Here is an 18,924-nt window from a genome sequence, read left to right on the forward strand (position 1 = left end):
CTGTTTCCAAGTGTTTTAATTGTTTTCTAGACCAAACTCAAAAATATTTATAGAAATACAAAAATATGTATTTACTGGAAAAGGTAAAATTCATAATGTCTGGTATTGAATCCAAAATTACCAGGCATGCAAAGGGGCAGAACCATCTGACCTATAACAAAAAGAAAAATTAATCAATCAACATTGACCCAGAAATGGCAGATAGTGGAATTAGTAGACAAATAGATACTAAAAGAAAGATAAAATGCTAAAGACATGAAGGATTTTTGAAAAATCCAAACTGAATTAGAGATGGAAACTACAATATCTGAAGCAAAAGATGCATTGGGTTAAATTAAGTGTGGATTAAACATCACAGAAGAAAAGATTAGTGAACCTGAAGACATAGAAATAAAAACTATCCAAAATGTAACAGAAACAAGGCTAAAAACTGAGGGGCATCCGTAATTTGCACTAATCAGTGATGAGAGTCTGTGGAACAACCTCACATATCTAATACACATGGAACTGTAGTGTCTAAATTAGAGGAGATAAAAGGGTAGATAGAAAAAATACTTGGTAAAATGATGGACAAAAATTTTCCAGATTTTATGAAAACTGTAAACACATAGATCCAAGAAACCCATAGATCAAAGTAGCCTGATGAGCCCGAAGCACAAGCAACAAGAAAAAACCACACCAACGTGCTTCATACTCAAGTTACTCAAAAGCAGTAAAAAAGGGAAAACCGTAAAAGCACACAGGAAGAAAAAAGACAAATCTTGCACAGAAGAGCGAAGAATGACAGCCAATTTCTTCTTGGAAAGAGTACAACCCAGAGAAGTAGTACCTTTAAAATACTAGCACAAAAAATGTCAACCTACGATACTTTACCTCATATAAATATCTTTCAGAAATGAAGGCAAGAGGGGCGCCTGGGTGGCACAGCGGTTAAGCATCTGCCTTCGGCTCAGGGTGTGATCCCGGCGTTGTGGGATCGAGCCCCACATCAGGCTCCTCTGCTGGGAGCCTGCTTCTTCCTCTCCCACTCCCCCTGCTTGTGTTCCCTCTCTCGCTGGCTGTCTCTCTCTCTCTGTCAAATAAATAAATAAAATCTTTAAAAAAAAAAAAAAAAAAAAAGAAAAGAAATGAAGGCGAGAACACACACCACCAGGAATGAACAGTGTTGTAAACCACGGACTATACATGATGATGAAGTGTCAATGCAGGTTCACTGAGTGTCACAATAAAGGTGTAAATAAATTATCTTCACACTCATAAAAAGAATCCAGAGAAAGTCAACAAAACTCTGCTGGGGGGGGGGGCGTTGGTATGGGAGCAGGGTGTGGGGGGCTCTCTCTTTATCTTCCGATCAGTTATGCTGTGAACTTAAAAATACTCTAAAATATGATGTCTAAAAAATAAAAAAAAAAACTGAACTGAAGAAAAAGGAAGGTGAAGCTAGGATATGATCCATACACACAGAGCTTGGAGGTGAGCCATGCTGCCTAGCTCTCCCCTTTCCTGTCCTCTAGCCTGAAGTTTGGGCTTTATTTAGCCCTCTTCTCTGTGCTCTCCCGGGAGTGTGTCTGCATCTGGGGCTGTAGGCTACCAAGAAAGAGAGATCAATAGGGGTTCACCCCACCCTCTTGGGACCACTAATCTTCTGACTGGGGAGGAAGGTTCCCCTTCCTTACTCAGAGGAGTAGGTGATTGTGGGCCTCTGCCACAGGACTGCTCAGGATGGGGCATGAGACAAGGGAGGAAATAAAGATCAGTTCCACACGCTTGGAGCTTTATGAGTTTCATATCCTGTCCCTTGAGCCCGAAGTAGGGTTTCTTCTGGAGCTGTTTCTGTTTGCACCAGTACTGACTTCTGGGTTTAGAGATGCCTGGATTCCAGGCCAGGGGATCCTGGGGAAAAATAGTGAACTCACAATCAGCTCAAAGGTGCTGTTTAAACAAACAAAGGTGCATGTGCCCCTTCTCTTCACTACATCTGTATCTTTGGGGTAAATACCCAGTAGTGCAATGGCTGGGTCATAGGGTAGCTCATTTTTTTACTTTTTAAGGGACCTCCACACTGTTTTCCAAAGTGGCTGTAACAACTTGCATTCCCACCAACAATGTAGGAGGGATCCCCTTTCTCCACATCCTTTCCAACATTTGTTGTTTCCCGCCTTGTCCATTTTTGCCATTCTAACTGGCGTAAGGTGGTATCTCAATGTGGTTTTGATTTGAATTTCCCTGATGGCTAATGATTTTGAACACTTTTTCATGTGTTTGTTAGCCATTTGTATGTCTTCATTGGAAAAGTGTCTGTTCATATCTTCTGCCCATTTTTTGATTTGTTTATTTGTTTCTTGTGTTTTGAGTTTGAGAAGTTCTTTGTAGATCTTGGATACCAGTCTTTTATCTGTAGTGTCATTTGCAAATATCTTCTCCCATTCCGTGGGCAGCATTGTCCACAATAGTTAAATTGTGGAAGGTGCCAAGATGCCCTTGAACAGATGACTGGATTAAGAAGTTGTGGTCCATATATACAATGGAATATTACTCAGCCATCAGAAAGAACACTTTCTCAACATTTGCTGCAACATGGATGGGACTGGAGGAGATAATGCTAAGCGAAACAAGTCAAGCAGAGAAAGACAATTTTCATATGGTTTCACTCATTGATGGAACAGAAAAAGTAGGAAGATCGGTAGGAGAAGAAAAGGAAGAAGAAAGGGAAGAAGGGGGGGTAAACAGAAGGGGGAATGAACCATGAGAGACTATGGACTCTGGGAAACAAACTGAGGCCTTCAGAGTGGAGGGGGGTGGAGGAATGGGATAGGCTGGTGATGGGCAGTAAGGAGGGAACATATTGCATGGTGCACTGGGTGCTGTACACAAGTAATGAATCATGGAACTTTACATCAAAAACCAGGGATGTACTGTATGGTGACTAACATAGTATAATAAAAAATTATTATTAAAATAAACAAACAAACAAAGGTGACTTTATATTAATGCCTATATTAGAAAAGAAATAAAGGCTTCCTGGAGCACCTGCATGGCTTAGTCGTTAAGTGTCTGCCTTGGGCTCAGGGCATGATCTCAGGGTCCTGGGATCGAGCCCTGCATTGGACTCCCTGCTCATTGGGGAGCCTGCTTCTCCTTCTCCCTCTGCCATTCTCCCTGCTTGTGCTCTCTTGCTCCCTCTGTCAAATAAATAAATAAAAAATCTTAAAAAAAAGAAGGAAGAAATAAAGGCTTCCTATTGTTAATCTAAACTTCCACCTTATGACTGGAAAAAGAAGAACGAAGTAAATCTAAAGCAAGCAGAAGGGAAGACATAATAAAAATAAGAATGGAAATTAATGAAATTACTTGAACATAAAACAATAGAGATAATCAAAATAAAAACTTGACTCTTTGAATAAATAAACAAAATTGATAAAACTCTAACAAAATTGATAAAATCCTAGACTGGTAAAGAAAAAAAAAAAGAAAATGGAAGACACAATTATCAGTATCAGAAGCAAAGAAAGGATGTTGTCACTGACCCTGTAGACATTAAAAGTATAGTAACGGAACGATATAAACAACCCCATATAGATAAATGTGTCAATTTGGATGAAACAGAGTAATTTTCAAAACCACAAATGACTAAAATCTAACCAAGATAAAATAGGTAAAATGAATATTCTTAGAACCATTAAAAACTCGGATTTATACTTAAAATCCCTCCAAATAAGAAATCTCCACACCCAAATGGTGTCACTAAGCAAATTCTACCAAATATTGAAAGAAAAATTAACACCAATTCTACGCAATCTTTTACACAGCATAGAGGATAGGCTATGGTCTTGGGGGAAATGTTTGCCAATTAAATATTTAATTCATAGTATCTCCAGAATCTACAAAGAACTCTAAAAAATAATAAACCCAATGAAAAGCTAAGCAAGATATGTGAACAGGAAATTCACCAAAGAAAGCATACGGATAAATCCATGGAAAGACGCTCAATGTCATTAGTCATGAGAAAAAGGCAAAGTAAAATCACAATGGGATACTAGCACCCGTCCATTAGAATGCCAAAAACAAGATGACTGATCAAACCAAGTGCTGAAGATGATGTGAATAACTGAGCTCTCATACCCTACTGGTGCCCATACCAGAATGGTATGCCCACTTTGGAAAGCCAGTTTGGCCGTTTTTTTAAAAAGTTAAATGTATACTAGCCATATGTCTCAGCCATTCCACTCCTCTATTTTTACCCTTAACTCCACCCTCAAAATGAAACCATGTCCATATGAAGACTTGCACATGAATGGTCATAGTGGCTCTACTTGTAATCACCAAATGCCGGGGACAACTAATGATCTGTTAACATATGAGTAAAATACAACAGGAATATGACTCGGTGAACTCCTGACACACACTACACGTCTGAATGTCAACATTACTGTGCTGAGTGACAAAAAGCCAGACAAAAAAAGTACCACTTGATGATTTCATTTGTATGGTATTTCAGAAAATGAAACTGATTCATCAGGAACAAAAGCATACCAATGATTGTTTGGGGATGGAGAAGCAGGGGTGGCTGAGAAGGTGGGAATACCGAGGTGCACGGGGAATCTTTAGCGGGATGACAGGTATGTTCACCATCATGATCTGTGGAATGATTTCTAGGATGTACGTTTCTATCAAAACTTGTCATTTTTTAAAACTAAAAAAACAGATGCAGTTTATTGCATGTCAATTCTATTTTATTAAAACTGTTAACAATTTTAGAAATAAATTAAATTAACATTCATAAAAAGAATTCAGAGAAACTTAACAAAAAAATCTGTTCTGGATGCCTACAATAGAAATCAACGTCCTCGCTCCTTCTGATGTTCAGTTTGCATGTTAAGTAAACACAGAGGAGTGTTTGCACCAGTACTGAGAACAGCAAGGAAAATGCACTCACAGGAAGTAACTAGTCTGAGATGTTGATGAAAAGCACATGTAGCTCATAGAACTGCTGGGAGATGAGAGCACAGAACACATGTTCTGATGGTGTCTGGTCAACAGCAAAACTATCAAATATTAGTCACTGGTTTTTGGTGTTGCATATTCAAAGAGTCTAAGTGTACTTAATGGATAAGGATATTCTCCATAAGATACACTGAAGGGTAGAAAACACATGTTATTATTTCATGTGGGTAGCTTTTTCAGTGTAATTTGGTCATGATACAGTTTAGTCAGCTGCTGAGAGTCTCAGTGACCTATATTCACATCCTAAATGGCCACATTTCTGAATATGCCTGAAGTTGTGTTGAAATTATATGGAAATATACATCTGTATAAGAAAATAGGTATCTCCATATTTTTTTTTTAGGCTTAAGTAGATACCCCTTATCTTGGAATGACAGGACACAGGTTAAAATGTACGCTGAATTAAATAATTTGATTTTTAAGTATTTTTTAATAATTTGAGTGGAGATCACCAAATTTAGAGACTATCATATGATATAAAGATGTTCCATTCTTTTATCCAATATTCTTACTCAATATTTAGCAATCACTAATGTAAAACAAACAGAAAATGGAGGCCTATCTTAGACAAATAATGGATTTGAACACCCTAGACTACAAGAATTGCAAAGGCCCTCAATTAGCTAGTGCAGCTAAGAATCCCTTACATGTAGGAGATGATCTGGAACTATCTGGAAGGAAAGGGTGTCAGAGCACAGAGAGAAGGAAAGGGGAGGGAAGGGAGAGGGCGGCGTTTAAAACCGTGATCCCAGCAAAGTCATGGTGTCCTTCAGAGGTCATCATTTTGGTCAATTTTCAATATTTGTTGCTTATCTGAAATTTTAATTTAACTGGGTATCCTGAATCTTACCTGGTAACTTTCCCTGCTGCCCAGACCCCATCCCATCTATCCATAATTATTTTTTTTTTTAAACTTAGTGAGTCTACCTAGCCAGCATGGTTGAGAGGTACTGATTTAAAGAATCTGATCCAAAGAATCTTGGGGTGTGTGCTTGTGCATGTGTGTGTGTGTGCACGTGTGCACACATGCACTGAGTGTTTAATAACAGGTTTTACAAATATTAACAGAGGTGCAAGGAGTATGAGCATTCCCTGGAAAATTCCCAGTGATAGCTCGAATATTTTGTTAATTAATTATTTCAAGAATAGCAACACTATTATCAGTCACCAACCTTGTAACAGGCCCTGCGTTAGGTGCTGGGGACACAATCTAAAATAAGAGACCGGTCTGTATCACTAAGGTTGTATCTAGATAATACTGTAAGATGATATTATGGTAAAATCGGAAGAGAAAACTTCCTTTATTCCAAATCTTTCTATTCCAACAACAAAGAGCTAGAATGGGAAAAATACCTTTCACACCCCATATCTAAGGTACATTACAGCACGGCATGTTGGAATTAACCGTTCTCAGTGGCCTTGCATCAAGAGAGGATTCACTGAGAGGATCCAGCCTATTCTGTGAGGATAGGGTGCCCGTGATGCAGGAAACTGGACTGGAACACAGACCTTCAATCAACCATCATATAAGGGCACTGGATTGGGACTGGGGACAATGCTCCATTTGCAGTAACCGTCAAAGCATAATAAAGAATTAGATGTCAATATATAAAGTGTCTAATTAAGCAGTGCTGAACTGTTTAATTCTGGTGTGGCAGGATGATTATGGCATTGATGTTGGTCTTGACAATGGGGTGCACTGGGCATGGAAAACGGATTATCCTCTATCTACCCTTGCTCCACATACATCTTTCACTGGGATGGGACTAGTAGATTTAATACCCCATGGTAGTAATGGTATCTTTTAAAAAGGTTTTTCCTGGGCGCCTGGGTGGCTCAGTCGGTTAAGCATCTGACTCTTGGTTTCAGCTCAGGTCATGTTCTCAGGGTCATCAGACTGAGCCTTACACTGGGTTCCATGCCGGGCGTGGAGTCTGCTTAAGATTCCCTCTCTCTTTCTTCCTCTCTCTCCCTGTGCCCCTCCCCCATTGCTCATGCATGTTCTCTCTCTAAAAAAAAAATTAAAAGTTTTTTTCCTGATAATTCTATAAAAGTCAGCCTTGAAATGATGCATGGATCTCTAATGCAAAATGTATAGATACAACTTTCTTGTTTTCCCGTCTTGTTAAATAATTACTGCTTTACTAAGTCTAATGTATAAATGATGCCTTCCATTTCTTAGCTTTGTAGAGACCTATAAGCAGTGTCTTCAAAAAAGGGAGGGCGTGAATATGATGAATGCCCCATTTGGTATTCTACTTCGTGAATGGGACTTTAATTTTTCATGTCATGATGATCAGAACTAGAAAAAAGTCACATTGCCCCTATCTCTAACCATCTGTCAGTTGAGATAAATCAAATTATTCCTAAAAAAGCCTTTTCCTCTGGAGTCCCCTCACTATGTGCATTGATCATTTCCAGGTCATTCTGTAGGATTCATTTTTCTGCAGATTTCATTGTTTTGAATATAAATTCCTTCCTAATATCAGTTATCCCATTTCTCCAGCTGTGGAGAAAGTAGCTGAGGCCCTATACAGAAATATGTTGGGATTTTTTTGTCATAAATGGAGAGATTTATAAGAATATTGGAGTTTAAAAATATGTTACCATCACCATATTTTTATTTTTTTATTTTTTATAATAATATTTTTTATTATATTATGTTAGTCGCTATACACTACATCCCTGGTTTTTGATGTAAAGTTCCATGATTCATTAGTTGCGTATAACACCCAGTGCACCATGCAATACGTGCCCGCCTTACTACCCATCACCAGCCTATCCCATTCCCCCACCCCCCACGCCTCTGAAGCCCTCAGTTTGTTTCTCAGAGTCCATAGTCTCTCATGCTTCATTCCCCCTTCTGATTACCTCCCCTTTCTTTATCCCTTTCTTCTCCTACCGATCTTCCTACTTATGTTCCATAGATGAGTGAAACCAGATGATAATTGTCTTTCTCTGCTTGACTTATTTCACTTAGCATTATCTCCTCCTGTGCCGTCCATGTTGCAGCAAATGTTGAGAAATCGTTCTTTTTGACAGCTGAGTACTTTTTAAAAACTATGATTTTTTTAAAACTATGGGTTTCCTAACAATAAGACAAATTGCTTTTATTCTGAAGTTGAATACATTCTGCTAAATGTAGACATCGTTACTTCATATAATATAAATATTTACTTATTAAACTATCACAAAAGTAAGTTTTCAAGCTTTGTAACAGGTCTTAAGGCAATATAGTTATAGTAGAGGGTTCAAGTGAGCATATTGTAGAAAGACCACAAAGTGGGTCAGCTCTAACTGTAAGTTACTTAGTTAAAAATAGCGTCTCCCCTAAACATAGATCATCAGTAGAGTCTACTGTGATTTGGTGTTTTTATTCCTAAATGCATTTCTACTGCATAAATAGGTCCTCCATCCCTGCGGTATCACAGAAACTGCCTGTAGTTAACAAAGCATTTCAAAGAACAGAGAAGAAAAAAACATAAAATGAAGCTATTTCTTAAACCAATATGGCACTATTGTAGAGTTATCATATGACTTGAAATTTCAGAGAATGACTCACGGTATTTTGGGGGGACTGAGAATATTATTAAATTGTGGCAAAGGCAAACCTGGGGTTATTGTCTCATGCTAAAGTCTAAAGGGCTGTCCTCAAATGGAAATACCTTGGCATAATTAAAGCAAACATTTTAAGCTGGTTAGATACTGACAACTCTTTCGGCCCACTAATGAATCTTATATAGGATATCAATGAATACTACATCTGGGACACCAAATGTAGAGCTCAACTGTAAAACTATACAGAAAATAAAACATTACTAATTCATGTCTTAGTTCATTCAACAAATACTGGCTGGCCACCTCTTACGTGCACACAGCAGAAGGATTTCCTTAAGAGAGCTTGGATCCACTGGGGATGGCAGAGATTAAAGTTCCCGGCAATGCGCCAAGACTCAGGAGAAGTTGGGTGTGGGGTAGACAGGGTGGCCAATGTCTTGGTTTACCAGGGACAGTCCCAGTTTATGCCTGCATTCCTGTCAAAATTATTAAGAGTTCCCCATTTCACTATAAAACATGTCCTGGTTTGGTCAATATAGTATAGAGTCAACGTTGTCACTGGCAACAAAAAATATAAGACTCTAGAATAATTCTACCTGTGGTATTCTGCTCTTTCTAGAGAGAAATCTACTAGGGATGGATTTCTACATTTAGTGTGTATGATGAAGTTAGTGTCCGAATAACCTCATGTCCACTATTTACTCCTTGGACTCTTGACGTGGAGGTGATCAGGGGTGTGACACTGAGTCAACACAACACTCAAGGTTGAATTAGTCACATTCAGAAGGACGACTATGATGGGCTGAATGTTTGTTGCCCCATCCCCCTGAATTCATATTCTGAAGCCCTAATACCCAGTATTTGGTGACTGTATTGGTCAATAGGGTCTTCCTTTAGAGGTAATTCAGGTTACATGAGGTCATAAGGATGGTGTCCTAATTCAATACGATTTGTGTCCTTATCACCGGACAGCATTCTTCCTCTGTCTCTCTGTCTGCTTCTCAGTCTCCAATCCTCACTCTCTCATTCTCTTGATGTTCACGTTTCCTGGAAAGGCAATGGGAGCTCATGGCAAGAAGGCAGCTGTCTGCAATCTAAGGGAAGAGCCCTCACTAGACACCAACCCCATTGGCATCTTGATCTTGGACTTCTAGTCTCCAAAACAGGGAGAAAATAAGTATCTGTTGTTTAAGCCACGAGTCTGTGGTGTTTTGTGACCAACACAGTGACTGATCGCTCCCACTGTCATGCTGGAGCGTCCCCAGATTCAGAAATAGAAATTTAACTTATGCATATGGAATTCTGGACATTTAACTCAGCAAGGCAAGATAATCAGATTTGGGATTTCAATTCCTTTGGAATTGAATATCTCTGGACCTTCATTTACAAGACGTATTAATCTTTGAACTTTCATTTCTCACTGGGAACTTAATAATGGAAGAAAATGTATAGTCAAATTTGGGGAACATCTAGGCTACTGGGATTTTATTATCTGAGTTGCTCTTTTGTTTTATTTTAATATTTTCATTTAATTCTGGTTGCAGAATCTCTGATAGACTCAGTTGGATACTCTGTCTAGACAGGGTTTGCAATTGGAAATAAAATGCACTTATAGCCATGAATACAGAGTGGCCTCAAAATCAATTAAAGTAATGCACTTTTGGCCCATTTCAGAGTCTTTGGGTGCAAAATCCATATTGCTTGTCCGTGGTCCCAGAAGGTACACAAAAAAGTAGTGGGGTGCTCATGAAGGATGGGGTGTCCCCTCAGGAGACCAGCCACACCCCAAGGTCGTTGACAGGCTTCGTGGAGGAGTCCAATGTCCACTGTCCCAGAACACAAAACACCACAGGGATTCACCAAGGAAGATTCCTCTTCCTCTCGGCTGTTTCCTTAGAGATGAAGGTGGGATGGCACTCTGGCCTCTCTACCCACACCCTGTCATTAGGCAGGGTGCAGTAGCAGACTCATCTGATTGGCAATTTTGGTGAGAAAGAAACAGAACATTCTCAGCTGCTCGTGAACAACCCTGCTCACTGTTCACTGTTGGTACAGCCTCCCTCATGGGGAAGTCTAGCTGGGTCCACGCTGTCTGAAACTGAGGCTCACGCTGCCCAGTCTCAGGGTTGACTCTATTAGTAGGCGCTTTTGGCTCTTACGCCAAGCAATGTCTTTGAAAGGTGACATTTTGATCATTTTGTCTTCTCACTTTGGTCAAAGATTGAATAAGGAAAAAGATGCGATCGATTAGGTCCCTTCAAAGATCCCAGTGACAACCCGAGGTTCTTTGTAGACTCCTGAATTATTGAGATCATTCAGATATAATCAATGAAAACTATCGCATACTAATGGTCACATTAAAAACCACTGTTGTTCTATAAACAGAATTAAATAGTTTGTACGTAATGAAAAAGTAACTTATGGGTAAGTATTTAAAACTGGTTTGGCCCTGAAAGCAAGATCATTTCGTGATTACGTTTTGCCAGACATAACTTATAATTAAAAACATGAAGATATATCAGTGGAGGCAAGTGGGGAAGCCCAGAGAAATGAGTAATAAATAATGAGATTCAGAATTCTGGGACTGAATTTTTATTAATGTTTTTCTAAAACTGTATTAGAAATACAACAGGAATTAAGAAATACTTAATTCCTGTAGCTTCTTGTCTATTTTTCTGGCAATAATCACCCTGATTTCATTGGTTTCATATTGGATGCTTACTCAAGTGGAATTATCTAGTAAATTATTTTAAACTGGTCAGCGTGGGGTATTGTTTCCAAGGTATGGTTAGAAAGCTGTAAAACATTTTTGTGTTCACTCTTGTTATTTTAAATGAAATCGTGCAGTTCTCTGTCTGCGAGGATCACTTGTTTTACTCGCATGGAGCTCCTTTTCCAGGAGTCACGATTGATCCGTCCATACTCCATCAGCCAGCTGCCCCCATTGCCGCTGGGTGACCATGCAAGGTCACTGGTGAGGGCGGGGACACTGGTGGCCATGGAACTCAATGAAACTAAGTGGGTTGTTTTTCAGGAAGCAGAGCAAAGGAAATCCAGAGTGAAGAGCCCAGGGCTGAATGTGAGACATCTCCAGGGATTTATTTTCCCCACTGAGGTCCCGGTGCGGTTCTGGGGGTCCTGGGCTTCTGCTCGTGGCTGCTAGTGACAATCCAGCAGGAAGAGGATGTGGGAAGCGCTAGGACGTGGGAAGCGTGAGGATGTGGGAAGCGCGAGGACGTGGGAACAGGGCCAATGTCAGTACAACACCAGCATCGTGGATCGGTTAAAGACACCCTCAGGGATGAGAGGTGTGAGCCGGGACTGAACTCCGTGGGGACCTGAGCTTGCTCAGCTAGCAGACAGGAATGCTACTATAGCACAAGTCCTGGGGGTGGTGCAAGGATGGAATGAATGACACTCGGGCAGAGTTCAGCACAGCACCCAGGCCTCCGCGGTGCTGATGAATGCACTCAAAGCACATTTAAATCAAAGCTGGCAACTCGTAACAACCTAATAACTCGTATCTGTATAATGAGAGTGGTTGTCTGAAAAGGTTATTATGAGGAACAGAATAATGAGGGTACAGTGCAGATCTGGAGCGTGACCCACAGTGGGCATCTGTGCACCGGGGGATGACTTCCCATCATGACATCTGATTCAGTAAAATGCTTGATAATAGGAAGAGGTGGTGAGAGCGCAAGGCAGAAATGCACGATGGATGCCATCTGGGGGGAACATGCAGCAGGTGGGGGCACAACTGGGGAGCCGAGCCGGATCCGAGCGAACATCAGTCACCTTTCCTCCTCTGCCCCTTTCTGCAGACACGTTTCCCCAGCTCCACTGGAGAGGGGGCAATGGGCCTAGATAAAGGGTCAACTGCTCTGGGGCCCAAACTACCTGCCCTCTGTTTCCACGGGTCTGTCCTCTATGCCGGGTGCGGTTGTGCGGGGCCCCACGCAGAGCTGAGCTCGGGCAGCAGTGACCTCGAGCCCACAGCCGACCACGGTGACCGTCTGGCCCTTCATAGAAAAAGTTCACACGTGCCCTGAGTCGACTATGGGGCAAATGATGGTCAAAACCCGCTGAGCACCACAACAGGTTCCCAATAAAGAGAGACGGAATGAGGCTCAAACAGAAATGGCGTCTAGAACGAACGCCTGACGCTTCTCTCCTATTTCACATCTCACTGAAAAGTCTTCTCCCCCAGACTTCATTAAGCCAAGCCTGCGGATCAGTTTAAGCAGGAAGAACAGGGTAAGCCTTGGCAAAACCACCCTGAAGAAAACAGATCTTTTGCCAGTTAAAGCTTTTAGGACATTTAATAGCTCCCGAACGTATTAATTCACGTTTCTACTGAAGATGCACTGACAGTACCTGGCAGCACTTCATGTAACAAGGAGAATGTTTAGAACATTCCAGCTCAGACCCACGGCTCTGGCGATGCCGCCTCACCAGGCAGCCGAAACCCGTGCTCGGAGTCCAAGAAACCGAAGCGTGGCTTCTTTCCTCCGTCTCCTGCACCCGCTTTCACACCACCGCTGTGTTCTTTCACACCCTGACCTTTCAGCAACAACTGTGTCATTTAAACAGGCTCAATGATTCAGATTATTTCTAAAGGGAGCTCATCCCGTGACAATCTCGGAGGACAGATCATGCTCCCTCACCACGCCAAGCATCGTGCTAATACCCGGGGTGGGGCGGGGGGGGGGATGCTTCTCCCGGACAAGTCCTTCTGTCTTTCCCAAATAAGGTTGCCTCCCCAAAGGGTCAACCTTGGAGTGATGCTGTCCTACTCTCCCCTGCCAACCATAAGTAAGTCCCTAGATGAACGGCGGGCATGACCCCCAGAAGCTTGCCACCCAGCATCCAGAGGTAGATTCCAAAAGAGTTCCCCACTGTATCTGGAAGAAGATAAAAAGTGAGAGGCTTGTGCTCTGAGAAAAGCAGAGACTCACCGGAGTGAGAGCTGGCATTGGCTGGCTTCCCACTGAGAAGTGGTGTTCATTACAATGTCATGAGCCCACATGGCCTGAAAGAAAGCTCTGGAGAATGATGGTACCACAACTTATAAGGCAAAAGGCATGGTACCATACCTTGAAGGACTCCTCAAAACAATTTCCCTAGGGCCACCTGGGTGGCTCAGTCGGTTAAGCGTCTGCCTTCAGCTCAGATCATGATCTCAGGGTCCTGGGATGGAGCCCCGCACTGGGCTCCCTGCTCAGCAGGAGCCTGCTTCTCCCTCTCCCTCTGTTGCTTCTGCTGCTCGTACTCTCTCTCTCTTAAATAAAATCTTAAGAAAAATAGCCAAAGAATTTCCCTAGAATTGCCTCATACTATTCTTCCCCCAATTGGAAATAAAACAAAACAAAACATGATGGTATTATATTATTCAACACCTTGAACTCACATATACTTACTGGGGAGAGATGAAATAATGGCAATTCTCATGCACAGGCTTGGGTATGGAAGATTTTTCGTATTGTTCCCAATTACTCGCATGTTCTCCCTTCAAGGGGATATGTTAGCTGGTTCTGGCATTGGCTACCGTCCATGGCTTCTTCCAGGGGATAGATCTGGGTTGGTCTGCAACTGTTTGACCAATAAAACACAAGGGCAGTGATGCTGGGCCAGTTTCAGGCCCAGTTTCTAGGAGGACTGCAAGTTTCCCTTCTTGCCCCAGGAACTGGGAGCTGCCAGGGAAGAGTTCCAGACTGTTCCGCTGCAGGAACACCAAGGCACGTGAGCTAAGAAGCCTCCTTATACGTCCAGCCCAGCTAACGCCAGCATCTTCTGCTATATGGCTGTGACCTTCGGAAAGACCCCAAGCAAGAACTGCCCAACTGAGCCCTGCTAACCCACAGAACTAGGAGAAATAATACAGTGTTGTTTTATGCCATGAAGTTTTGGGGTGGTCTGATACACAGCAACAGATGGACTGAGCCAGAAGTGTGTTATGTGTTGTATAGTATCTCCTAGGAGTAGGACACTTCTCTACCCTATTCATGTTGGCCTTGGCCAAGGGATTGCCTTGAACCAATGGAATATAAGCAAGTGACAAATGCCACAGCTCGGCAGACTTTGTAACGAGCATTCTGGCCATTTCTCCTCTCCCTCTGACACAGAAAGGGCCTGTCCCACATCTCGGCTCTGCCTGGGGCCCGTCATGGAAAAGAGGCCCAGATCGGAGCTGGCCTGAGCTGAGCTGTACTACTTCCAAATCATAGTCAAATGAGTGCAAGAAAGAAACAAAGCTTTGCTGTTGCAAGCCACTGACGTGGGGCTTCATCTTCTGTAGAGTCTACTGCTGAGTGTCGTCATTTACATGTTATTTACGATGCCACCTGAAAAATCTCACACACGGAAGAACCAGGCCAACATTAGGGAGTGACTGAGACAGAAGAGCATCTGAGATCCTTTCTGTTCAGTGTCACTGGGTTGGCTCAAGAAGCACGAAGGGTGACCGGCATTCTGCTGGAGTCCAGGCATGCAGTAACACCTGTCCCTCACCCAAGCAGCCTAGGGCCCCGTGCAGGGCAGCAAATATTTTCTGGAAGGGGTCGGAGAGTAAATGTTTTAGGCTTTTGTATGCCAAGAGACAAGATTGAGGATGTTATACAGGTATGTCTGTAACCATTTAAAATACAACAATTCAAAAATGCAAAAGACGTCTTTAGCTCTCAGGCCATATGAAAGCAGGTGACAGGAAGATCTGGCCCATGGGCTCAAGTCTGCTAACCTTTGGCCCAGTGGTTGAGATTGGCACATAACGGGCTATTTCTAGGGAGCAAATAACAAGTGTCTTACACAAGCCCTTTCTGAAGCCTAGAGAAGAGACACAAAGCAATTTGGGATTCTGTGAAAGATTTTCCAAAGGAAAGAATGCCTGAGTGAATCTTGAATATCAAGTAAATACTACTGAGTACAGGGGCATAAAGGTAAAAAGGACGAGAGAGTTGTTGAAACCACAGGATACGTGCACCTAAACTCTATTTCCTTCCGTTAACACAAGAGTATTTTATAACGAGAACAAGCACCAAACACTTCCCAACATAATTCGTCCAGCTTTGCGACCCAGTGACACCACAGAAACACATCCTACAAACACAGGTATCCAGGCAGCCTCGACTGCCATCACAAAATACCACAGACTGGGCAGCTTAACAACAAGAAGGTTATTTCCTCACAGTTCTGGTGTCGGGGAAGCCCAAGATCAATTGGTTTCTACGGAGGTCTCCTGCCTCACAGCCAGCCACCTTCTCGCTGTGTCCTCATTCAGCACAGAGAGAGAGCACGCTCTCTGATGACTCTTCCCACAAGGACACTAATGCTATCAGATCGGGGCTCCACCCTTATGAGCTCATTCCCCATGGATTACCTCCGATAGGCCCCATCCCCAAGTACAGTCACAGTGGGGGTTAGGGCTTCAACCTATGAGTTTTGGGGGGCATACAATTGAGTTCACAGCAACAAGAAATCCAGTCATGTATCACGACGCTCCCTTCCTTTTTCTTGTGTATCCAACCTTGTGGCGGCTCCTGTCATGGGAGACAGGACCTTACGTCTTCATCATCCCACTGGGGAGCTACTGAGGCTGTTAGACAAACACTCAGCCAGTGTACCTCTACATGTCATCAAAATTGGGTCCTCTAGACTAATGCGATTCTCCTGTTTCAGTTAGGAAGACTCCGAATGATCGACAGTTATTAAAGCCAAAACACCACAAAGCAAATTTGCAATATCATCACATCCACCTACAGATCCCACAGGAATGTCATTATCCCCATTTAGTGTCATGCTGGATTTCAGGAACAATAAACGCCGTTCAAAGAAGTCGGTGCTTCCTTCAAAATGGGACAGCTTTTTCTTCCCTGTCCGATATGCTGGTGGCAAACATATTCCTTTTTGCGTACTAAACAAAGTCATTTGTTTTCAAAGGGTTTTATTCTCTAACAATTAAGACAAGATGATAGGAAGAGAAAATAAATATTTTACATAGGAACAATACATTCTGTTATCTGATTTTGGCAAGGAAAACTTTCTGTTGAATTGCACCTCTAATCTTTGTTTATATAATGATGCTTGATCGCCTGGGGGGGTGTCAAAGTTCTGATGAGCTTTCTAAATAAATATTAAATTATAGCAGCATCACCTTGCTGTACACCTGAAACTTAGGTGACACTGTGTGTCAACTGTACTCAAATACAAAACTTACGTTATTTCCTGATATGACACTATGTGGATTATGTTTTATTCAAGTTCTATAGAAACTGATCATCTCTCTACAGATCAGTGTTTTTTGTGACAATAGCCCAGACTGGCATCCTTCATTTAAGGAAGATGGTGGCAAGATGCCTGGGTGGCTCGGTCAGTTAAGCCTCTGACTCTTGATTTCAGCTCAGGTCTTAATCTCAGGGGGGTGAGTTCAAGCCCCATGTTGGGCTCGACTATGCGCATGGAGCCTACTTAGGAAAAAAAAAAAAGATGGTGGCAAATTTTCACTGAGATAAATTAATAATTCCATCTCTATTGATATGCCACTGCAAATAAGGATAAGTAGAAATCATATCTCCTTTCAAGTAAGGGGCTGGTGAAAGAAATAAAAAGATTCACCAAAAAGTATGATTTCCCATCCCCACTACTCTTTTAAACAAACCACGGCTATGGGCTCTGTTATGTAGAAATATTGCTTTACATTGAATGACGATTAATCTGCAAGGCCAGGTGCATTCTGAAAGCACTGATTAAACACTTAAATGCACAGGCATTGTTGCTGAGTAAGACACGGTCCCTGCCTAGAGGTCATGGTAGAGCAAGAGATGCGTATATGTCAAATGCTGGACTTAATTTTAAAAGAAATCATCTCCTATACTGTTTTACTAGAGGCAAGTCCTGGTTGAGCATGTATGTCAAAGGAGACTTGGAAAAAATACTAAAAAACAAAGGTAAAAATCATCTTCTAATCATTGTGTTATGTAATATATACACACATCTGCGCACACAGAGTCACGCTCAGCGTCCTCTGCTGGGGGAACAGGGCAATTCAAATAACTTGTCTTCAGGTAGCAGTTTCCTCACGCTAGTGGCTCAGGTGGAACTTCTGGTCAACCAAGTGTTACATCTCTTTTCTTAAATGAATGGTTTGTCAAATAGATTTTTCCTCCTAGTTGTACCGTTAGTTTTAACCATAAATTCTAGATTTTATTCTTGTAATATTGATAATATTTTATATCAATATTATTTTAAAACTTCACCTTCTTTTATACAGGATTACTAAATACTCTTTTTCTCTCTTTTTTTGTTTACTTCCTTATTATGTTTTAATTGCCTAAGAACAAACATTATCATTATTTTCACCAATGCCTGTGTTGCAATAAAACTTTATTTACAAAAATAGGAGGTGGGCTGGATTTGGCCAATGAGAGTAGTTTCCGTGATCTAAAAAATTATTTCATTCATAGACATAAGGGAGAAAATAATCACATATATATATGGTCTTTTATTTATTTTTATTTATTTATTGAGGGGGGAGGAGCCAGAGGGAGAGGGAGAGAGAGAGAATCTTTTTTTTTTTTTTTTTTTTAAAGCAGACAGGAGAAGGAGCCAGGGAATCTAAGGCAGGCTCCACGCCTAGTGTGGAGCCCAACACGGGACTCGAGCTCACAACCCTGAGATCGTGACCTGAGCTGAAATCAAGAGTCAGATGTTCTACTGACTGAGCCAGTCAGGGCCCCTATGTTCTTTTAAATAAAAAATTTTATGTAAACATTTTATGCAACAATTTTAGAAATCTTTAAATCCAAGGAAATCTACTCACATAAAGTAACATGAAAATGGATTCTAAGGTATCAAAGTTTAGTAACTTTTATAAAAGGCTTGGTCAGTGCATTTCATTGTTTCCAAGAGCATTTTGTTTACTCAGAAGAATATACTCAAACCTTGAACGCGACAGGTTTGAACTGCGTGGGTCCACTTATATGGATCATTTTATATAAATATAGTACAGCACTGTAAATGTATTTCCTCTCCCTTATGATTTTCATAATAACATTTTCTTTTCTCTGGCTTACTGTACTGTAAGAATATAGTATATAATACACATAACATAAAAATATGTGTTAATCCACTGTTTATGTTATGAGTAAGGCTTCTGGTCAACAGTAGGCTATTAGTAGCTAAGCTGTGGAGGAATCAAGTTACATGTGGATTTCCAAGTGTGCGTGAGGGGGTAGGCACCCCAACCTCCCCCGCTGCTCAAAGAGTCAACTCTATAAACAATAAAACCAATGCCTGAAACAAAGAACAAGCCAGAAGATCTTCAGAATGCCACACTAAGCATGCATATAATGGTTCAAGAGCAGAATG

General features: G+C 41.5%; 1 protein-coding gene across 1 annotated transcript in view; it reads right to left on the reverse strand.

Annotated features, from left to right (window-relative positions):
* MYO16 (myosin XVI) overlaps positions 1–18,924 on the reverse strand; it is a 466,166-nt gene that overhangs the window by 114,168 nt on the left and 333,074 nt on the right. The gene's annotated exons all lie outside the window — the stretch shown is intronic.

This window comes from Ursus arctos, unplaced genomic scaffold (genome assembly GCF_023065955.2).
Source record: "Ursus arctos isolate Adak ecotype North America unplaced genomic scaffold, UrsArc2.0 scaffold_10, whole genome shotgun sequence".
NCBI classification, from domain to species: domain Eukaryota; kingdom Metazoa; phylum Chordata; class Mammalia; order Carnivora; family Ursidae; genus Ursus; species Ursus arctos.